An 8,824-nucleotide genomic window follows, 5' to 3' on the forward strand; every position below is an offset into this window, starting at 1 on the left:
ACAAGAATCGATGATTTATAAAAATGGTTTATTGTCAATGCGTTTCAAAGTCAAAACCGACTCCTTCTTCAGGACAACCGCATGTGTAATTCAGGAGGAAAAAGGAAAAAGAAGGGGGCAGATATGTTCCGGGCACTGCGATGGAGGAGACCAGCCTATTCACAATATGAGACGTTTAATGCACTACACATTTCAGGGATGGTCCGTCCCCTTCATCAGGTGTGCCAGATGAAGGGGACCGACCATTCATGAAACACGTAGTGCCATTGCACGTCTCATCTTGTGAATAGCAGTTTATTTTCCAAGGTGAGACCTTTAGTAGCACTACGTGTTTCAAGAATGGTCCGTCCCCTTCAACAGGTGTACCTGATGAAGGCGACGGACCATTCCAAAAACGCGTAGTGCCATTAAACGTCTCATCTTGTGAGTAGACTAGTCTTCTTCATCGCAGAGCCCGGAACACATCCACCACCTTCTTTTTCACATTTCCTCCTGAATTGTATTTCCAGCTCCTGCCCCCGGAGATAGTGGAGCTGGCGGTTGGTGCAGCAGCTGACTGGGGAAGCCTTCCGTCATACAGCTCTTCCAAGAGTGTGCTTATTCAGTACAGCATTGCAGCTCCTGCCCGGTGAGGGTGGGGAACTGACGATCGGTGTGGCAGCTGCTCCGAAAAACTCTCCATTTTGTACCCTGTAGCAGTGTTATGCCTGTCCAGCACAAGTGAAGGTGAGCAATAATTACTTGGATCTTGTCCTTATCGGTTGCCAATTTACACAGGGAACACTTTTCCTTTTTGTTTTCTTCCAACCACATGTACAGGGAACAGTGAACTTACGTGCAGTTTAATCAATGTAAAATTCATTGGGGGGTGGGTGGAACAGTCACATGGGGTGTATGTCAGTTTTTTACATTCACTTAAAACATTTTTTTATTAAATGGAATTAAAAACAAAAACAAATTGATGCCATTGTCTTTCTGTCAGATCTTTTTAGTAACGAATATGTTATATATCAATTAAAAAACTGACGTGCACCCATGTGACTGTCCCCCATCCCTTTTTTCCTTTCAAGTAGTGAAATGACAATTAAAAAATATTTCTGAAACTGTACACTATTAGTAATAATAATAAAAATAATAAAAAATGAAAATATGATGAAAATAATAATTATAAATACTATAAAATCCAATAAATTAAATTGATGGAAAATATTTGATTCTTCTCACTTATTGAATATCTTGTGAGTGAAATATGCTCCTTGCAATCCAGTGTGGTGCAAAATTTAATAAAAATTAATATATACAAGCAACTTGGAAGAAGCAGCACACACAGATATAGCAGTTGTATACCCAATGTAAATTGCTGTTTATTTAGACTCAAATGCAGGTTTATATAGACAGGCAAAAAAAAGAATGGCAAATATTCAAGGGTGGTCCTGACATGCACAATATATATAGTCTGCAGTCATCCAGGGCGAATTCCGAACTTGTTCTTCAGGTTGGGTGGGGGCTGCGTGTACATAAGCCTATGCACATTGTTGATACAGAGAAGATGGAAGACACTGAAAACAAAATAGCTTCCTTCACAATCTAAAGCCCTACTAAAAGCATTTTTTTTCTTCCCCTAAATAAGCCCTTTTAAAGTATTGTACTTGCTTGCTCTAATCTACTCTTCCTTTTTATCTTTTGTAGGAGTGGCTCACCATTCTTCTTTGGCTGTGATAAAACATGCCTGCCATCAAAAATCTACGTCTACGTCTCATTTGGCGTTAAAGTTGTGACCATAGAACTAAGTTATGTAACTCAACCTCTAACTTGTACCATATTGCATACACGTTTCCATAAAAATGACATCAATGATGAGAACTAAAATTGTAAAAGAATGACAAAAGTACAATCATTCCTGATGGTAGGAAAAATGTCATCTCTTGCTAGGGATTTCTTCCCAATATGCTCCCTCATTAAGATGATGGAAGGATATTAAGACTATATTTATTTTTCACCCTTGTTTTTCTTTTTAGCTTTTTTTTTTGTTTTTTTAGAGATGATGTCTCCTTCTTTTGGCCATGGAGACAAATCCAAAATATGTGGGTCTCATATGGTCGAATAGTCAGGATTCCTGGACTTCCTATTATGTCCATTAACTTACAATCATCAACTAATAAGACCATTCATGAAGATTATCAAATGCATTCCTAGTGATGTGTACATGGCAAGTGCCTTGATTTTCCATTTGACTATGCTCTACTAAAATTAGAAGGGGTATATTTATTTATGCACTTTCTTTCATAGAGAAATATATGTGACATCTGTTTAACAGATGCATAGTCATGAAGTTCTCCTGGAGTATCTAGTTCCTGTCAATGTCTGCTTGTTGCTCACTGTTTCTTCCCTTTCTTTATCCATCATACCTATTTCTAGTCACATCCATCCCTGTCCTCAATAGCAAAATCATATGAGCAGATAGGTCACTGCCTTGCATTATCCTACAAGACGTTGAGACTTAGAAACCAGGTTTGGAAGGGCTACAGGAGAAAGCGATGATTAGCGACAGCAAGGGATCTCGTAATGATCTTGTAGGACAAGAACCAGTGTACCAGTCCATGTTGAAACAAGGGTAGTCGGCAGCCAAACTGTAGTACAATGGAGCACTAACACTATAAAGTCAGAGAAATGTGTTATGATCAGTAAACATATGAGATTAAGGACCTTTAAGACGAACCGATAAGTTAACGAGCATTCTTAGGGATGTCTGTTTCCGATTATCAACCTGAATAAGCTGACCAGCCATCTCCTGACAAACGAAAAAAATGCTCGTTCGTCAGGTATGATGATTTGGCTTAAAAGTCATTGTTATTGGCAGCACATTGTCCTGTGTAAACAGGCGATGTGCTGCCGATAATAGAATATTCTGTGTAATCAATCTGTATGCCAGAGAATTCTGGTCGGCCTATCCAAACAGGTCAGTAAATGACAACTGATTGGCAGATGTAAATGCACCATCACAGTCCACAGAAAGAACTAATGAGAAGCAAAGTAAGTAGAGATGTGAATCTTCTTAAATTCGAATTTGAAAGGTTCACCAAATTTTTCCCAAAAGTTCGATTTGCAGCAAATCGCAATACTGCAAAACCTCTAATTGCCCTGAAAAGATGTGTGTAACACTCTGAGGTCTCCTAGGACTGTTTCCACACTCTTTCAAACTCGTCAATCTTACACAGCTTTAGTAATGTCAAAGTGACCTCACCATAGATATGGATATCAATATCTGACAGTGGCACTTAAAACGCGAAGACCAAGGATGCGGGGGATGGGCGAGCCATTTCATGCTCTCATTAAGCCCCTTGAGATGTGAATGCAGGGTGCCAATGGGTTGTCATTATAGCTAGGGGTCTGCTGAAGCTAGGGTTCTGCTGTTCCCCTATGAAGCCTAGTTTGTGATGCTGTGGTAGCCATGCTGGTTCAGTATGCCTTCAATTTTGAATAAATCCCCAACACTGTCACCAGCAAAACACCCCCACACCATCACACCTCCTCCTCCATGCTTCACGGTGGGAACCAGGCATGTAGAGTCCATCCGTTCACCTTTTCTGCGTCGCACAAAGACACGGTGGTTGGAACCAAAGATCTCAAATTTAGACTCATCAGTCAAAAGCACAGATTTCCACTGGTCTAATGTCCATTCCTTGTGTTCTTTAGCCCAAACAAGTCTCTTCTGCTTGTTGCCTGTTCTTAGCAGTGGTTTCCTAGCAGCTATTTTACCATGAAGGCCTGCTGCACAAAGTCTCCTCTTAACTGTTGTTGTAGAGATGTGTCTGCTGCTAGAACTCTGTGTGGCATTGACCTGGTCTCTAATCTGAGCTGCTGTTAACCTGCGATTTCTAAGGCTTTTGACTTGGATAAACTTATCCTCAGAAGCAGAGGTGACTCTTGATCTTCCTTTCCTGGGGCGGTCCTCATGTGAGCCAGTTTCTTTGTAGCGCTTGATGGTTTTTGCAACTGCACTTGGGGACGCTTTCAAAGTTTGCCCAATTTTTCGGACTGACTGACCTTCATTTCTTAAAGTAATGATGGCCACTCGTTTTTCTTTACTTAGCTGCTTTTTTCTTGCCATAATACAAATTCTTACAGTCTATTCAGTAGGACTATCAGCTGTGTATCCACCAGACTTCTGCACAACACAACTGATGGTCCCAACCCCATTTATAAGGCAAGAAATCCCACTTATTAAACCTGACAGGGCACACCTGTGAAGTGAAAACCATTTCCGGTGACTACCTCTTGAAGCTCATCAAGAGAATGCCAAGAGTGTGCAAAGCAGTCATCAAAGCAAAAGGTGGCTACTTTGAAGAACCTAGAATATAAGACATATTTTCAATTGTTTCACACTCTTTTGTTAAGTATATAATTCCACATGTGTTAATTCATAGTTTTGATGCCTTCAGTGTGAATGTACAATTTTCAAAGTCATGAAAATACAGAAAATCTTTAAATGAGAAGGTGTGTCCAAACTTTTGGTCTGTACTGTAGCTGTTTCTGTAAAAGTCAGATCTATCAAAATAGAAAATGTATTACCCATCATAATGAGAAAAAAATTAAAGGCCAGAATTGTGTTTTTTGGTCGCCGTAACCTCATGAAAAAATACAGTTGTAAACTATCAAAATGTCAGATCTACCCCAAAATGGTATCAATAAAAACGTCAACTCACCCCGCAAAAAACTCACACTGCTCCATCCACCAAAAAATTGAAAACGTTATCGTCTTGGAAAATTGTGACAAAAAACATTTTTTATTTTACAAATTTTTTATTTTCACAGCCTATAAAACTAATTTATACAAGTTCAGTATAGCCCTAATCATAGTGACCTGGAGAATCATGATAATAAGTCATTTTACCAAATAACGAATACCAAAAAACCAATTCCTCCACCGAACAAAAAAACAAATTGTGGAATTTTACTGCACTTGGCATTTTTTTTTTACGTTTTCTAGTAATTTAATTATAAAATGAATTCATTCAAAAGTACAGCTCGATCTGCAAAGAACAAGTCTTCTACGTCTTATGTTGTCGTATGTTGATGTAAAAATGAAAAAGCTGTGGCTCTTGGAAGAAAGGTAGAACAAAAATTATCATAAAAATATCTAGAATCTGGTTATATCTACTATAAGGTGTAAAATATAAATACTACGTACCTCATTCATTTTTAGTGACTAAATAAAATATTGTATTTGTTGGCCATAGTGACCAATCAGAGATCAGCTTTCATTTTGAAATCTGCTCCGGTTAAAATGAAAGCTGCGGTGTGAATGGTAGATATTGACTACAAATATAGTTTTTAATTTAAACACTTTTTAATATACCTGTCAGAATGTGTATTTGGTTTTCTATATATTATATTTGTATTCTAATCACTGCTTTTTTTTCAGTGTTTTTTATGTGAACGCCTCCTTTGAGCTGATTGAACATGACTACTGGGTAGCTTGAAACAGGCATTAAAAGTGATGTTTAAACAGCAGGCATTATGTAATTGTGACATTTCTTGGTTAATGAAACTGAACACAGAACATGGTTAAACGGTTTTTGTTTTTTTAATTTTTTTTAAGGAAGCAGATTGAGCTCATTTACTTGGAAAATATTAAGCAATCCATATGTTCCCATCATTAACTGTAGCAATGTTATCTATTGCATGTGTCCACAATCATTCCCAAATTTGTAATAAATATTGTTGAGCAAAGTCCATGCCAGGCAAAAAGAAAAATGTCTTTAAGTTTTGCTTGTTTTAATCAGCGTTTTAATGTAATCTACTCATTGTCCAAAATACCAAAACATCAATTACAGAGATAATAGAATCTCCCGAAATTCAATTTAGGCTGATTCGCTTGAATTCCATTGGCAGACTAGAATTGATTCAAATAAATCCGGTCCTTATAGAAATTGCTCTGGAGAGGAGCAATGGAATAAGTAAAAAAACCCAAAAACTTTTTTCTTACCCTTCCCCATCTGTTCTTATATCACCTCCACCACTCACTCTGCAGCTTCTTGGTTCACTCTTCTTTCTTTGTGCCATTTTCATGCTGTGGCCAATCATAGGCCTGTGATTAGTCTTACGCAGTTCTATGGGGGTCCAATGTATCATCGCAACTAGTGATGAGCAAACTTGAACTTAAAAGTTCATACCGGACAGTTAGTGTCTAGTTGTCATGCTAGGTATGGGGAGAACCCAGCGTATAACGACGGAAAAAGGGGAGGGAGCCCTTCAACTAGGGAAAGGGAGAGAGACCCCTTACCAGATCTAATGACCAACCCTGACTCCTCTGTAGACCCTAAATAGGTTCTGCACCTATCGCCAAGCAGGAAAACTGGCCCTAGCAAACCCTAAGGCTATGCCCTAGGTAGGGAGCAGGAGGGGTGAGCACTAAGTCAGCCCCCTTACAAACTAAAGTACGCACAGGGAAAACAAACAGAGGAATACACTTAGCTCCAAGATGACACCGGAGAAAGCATAGCAACAATCCACTAAGGAACGCCAAGGTAATTCTAGTCAACTACTAGAATCACAGGCCTAAATAGGTATAACACATTATGACCAGTAACTATCTGAGGATCTGAATGTATTTAAGGACACAGCAAGGAAGTGCTGATTAACAACAGAAAGGTGAGGATACCTCAGGGTCCTAAAGGGAAAGGTATAATCCCCAAGCAAGGTGAGGATCAACGCTGGGTCCTAAAGAGAGAGGAATCCTAAAAGGATCAGGGAGATGTTTGTAACCCCAAACACAGTGACCTTCTACAGCCAGACATATGACTGTCTGTCAACCCTGACACACTCATGAAAACGGTGCTAAATGCTGAATACGGACTTCTCCCGGAAGTCTGTTGCAATGTTCGGGGTTTTGGGGAAAGTCTGTTGTAGAGAGAGACCCTCTTTCACAACTAGGGGTGAGTGGACCCATGAAAGTTCAGTTTGTGGTATCCAACCCGAAGTTTAGTCCAAAATTCAGTTCGAGTACCAGGACTGTAGCCATACTTGAACCGGAACCTGAACCCCATTTAAAACAATGGAGACCCGAATTTTGAATCAGGAAAAAATCTCTCTCTCTCTGCAATGGACTTCCCCTGGAACTCCGAACATTGCAACAGACTTCTGGGAAAAGTCTATGTTCGGCGTTTAACGATGGGGTTACTCATCTCTAGTCACAACATGCATTGTCTCCATGTGTGACCACGTGAGGACAATCACAGGCCTCAAGTTGACTTCATGTGATTATGAATCATAGGCCTCTAATGGCCTCAGGGCCGGAATGGAGAAGAAGAGAAGACCGGGGAGCTGTGGAAAAAGAGTAAATACAGGTGAGGAAATATAGATGTAGTTTTTATTTTTTTTTCATTGTAACCCTTTCCCAGCCCTCAAAGCCCAGCAAAATGGTAGTAAACTACTTTGTGATATTCTTGCAAGTTGAATACTGAAAAAATTGAATTCTAGTGAATGCAAACTTTTCTGGAAATTCATGTCGAATTTGATTCAATTCAACTTGATATGCTTTATTTCTAGCAGCAGCATATCATCATTGCTGACTAGTAATGAGCGAGCACTAAAATGCTGGGGTACTCGTTGCTCGGGTCAAGCAAATTGGAATACTCAGGTGCTCGAACTGAGCAACGAGCCCAATGTAAGTCTATGGGAAACTCGAGCATTTTTCAGGCGGCTCCCCCCGGCGGTCTGAAGAGGGCCTAAAAATTGCCCAAATCGATGGGAACAGTGCTCAAATGACATGGGAACAGCATGCGGAAGACCCCTGGAAGCATTTCTGACTCCCAGATCACTGCTGTCAACAACGTGGTCAGAGTATTACGCCACTTTTACGGACTCACAATAAAACATACAAAAACAAAACTAAAATGGATTTTCCTGGGAAATATGTTAAGGAACATCCTTTCCAGGGTAATGACTTGTATATAAGGCAAAATAAATAATCAAAAACAAAAATACTCCTCCACACCTTGGGCTATGTTCACAGGTAGCGTTTTTGCACTTTTGCATTGCTTTCAACCAAGACAAATGCATTCACCAGGAAATGTCATTTTAACATTTTACAACCTTATCTGGCCATGTGGTGTGTAACACATCATCAGACACATGCATACAGTGCTGAAAAGAAATGGGAACAGCATGGGGAAGACCTCTGGAAGCATCTCTGACTCCCAGGTCACTGCCTAAAAGTATGCCCATCATAAGTGATCATTGGTGCATGCGAAGATGCCTACTATACTGACTAATTTTTGGCAGCTGCTTGCACTTGAAATGTGGCCTTTTAGGCTCGTGGAGACGGAAGATTTTCATAACCTCATGCAGGCGGCAGCCGGGTATCCATGCTCGGTCCCCAGCCGCCATTATTTTTCCCGGTATCGTCTCCGCCTTCCACAAGCACGGGTCCCACAACATTACCCATGCCCTCCCCAATGCACTTACTGGGAAGGACCGCCTAACTACAAACACGTGGACAGGTGAATGTGGCCAGGGACGGTATAGAGCCAGTCCACAACTTTTTTTGCTGAGAGTTGTATTTAGCTCGGTGAAAGGACTGGCATAGAGGGAAACCGTATCTACCCTGCGTGTCATTTCTCCCAGGAAGTCCTGTAATTGAGCTTGTTGCAGAAGCAATGGCAGCCCATCCGACATCAACTTGCACTTGTCGGTGGTGCTTTGACACACACACATTTTTCTTTGTGCATGAAATTTCTTGAATACAGAGTTGGACAATGGACTGATCTGTAATGCGTTTTGAGAAATAACATGCATAAGCATGGCCGATCCACATTAAAAA

The 8,824-nt window shown here is 40.2% G+C and overlaps 1 long non-coding RNA gene across 1 annotated transcript; it reads left to right on the forward strand.

Annotated features, from left to right (window-relative positions):
• The first annotated feature begins 232 nt into the window (after positions 1-232).
• Positions 233-5,726, forward strand: LOC141160987 (uncharacterized). Its single transcript, XR_012250603.1, has 3 exons — positions 233-423; positions 510-726; positions 1,690-5,726. It is a non-coding gene; the product is annotated as an uncharacterized lncRNA (long non-coding RNA).
• Positions 5,727-8,824: the final 3,098 nt, after the last annotated feature.

Source organism: Phyllobates terribilis, unplaced genomic scaffold (assembly GCF_046119375.1).
Source record: "Phyllobates terribilis strain yellow unplaced genomic scaffold, ASM4611937v1 Scaffold_9__5_contigs__length_417890890, whole genome shotgun sequence".
NCBI lineage: Eukaryota > Metazoa > Chordata > Amphibia > Anura > Dendrobatidae > Phyllobates > Phyllobates terribilis.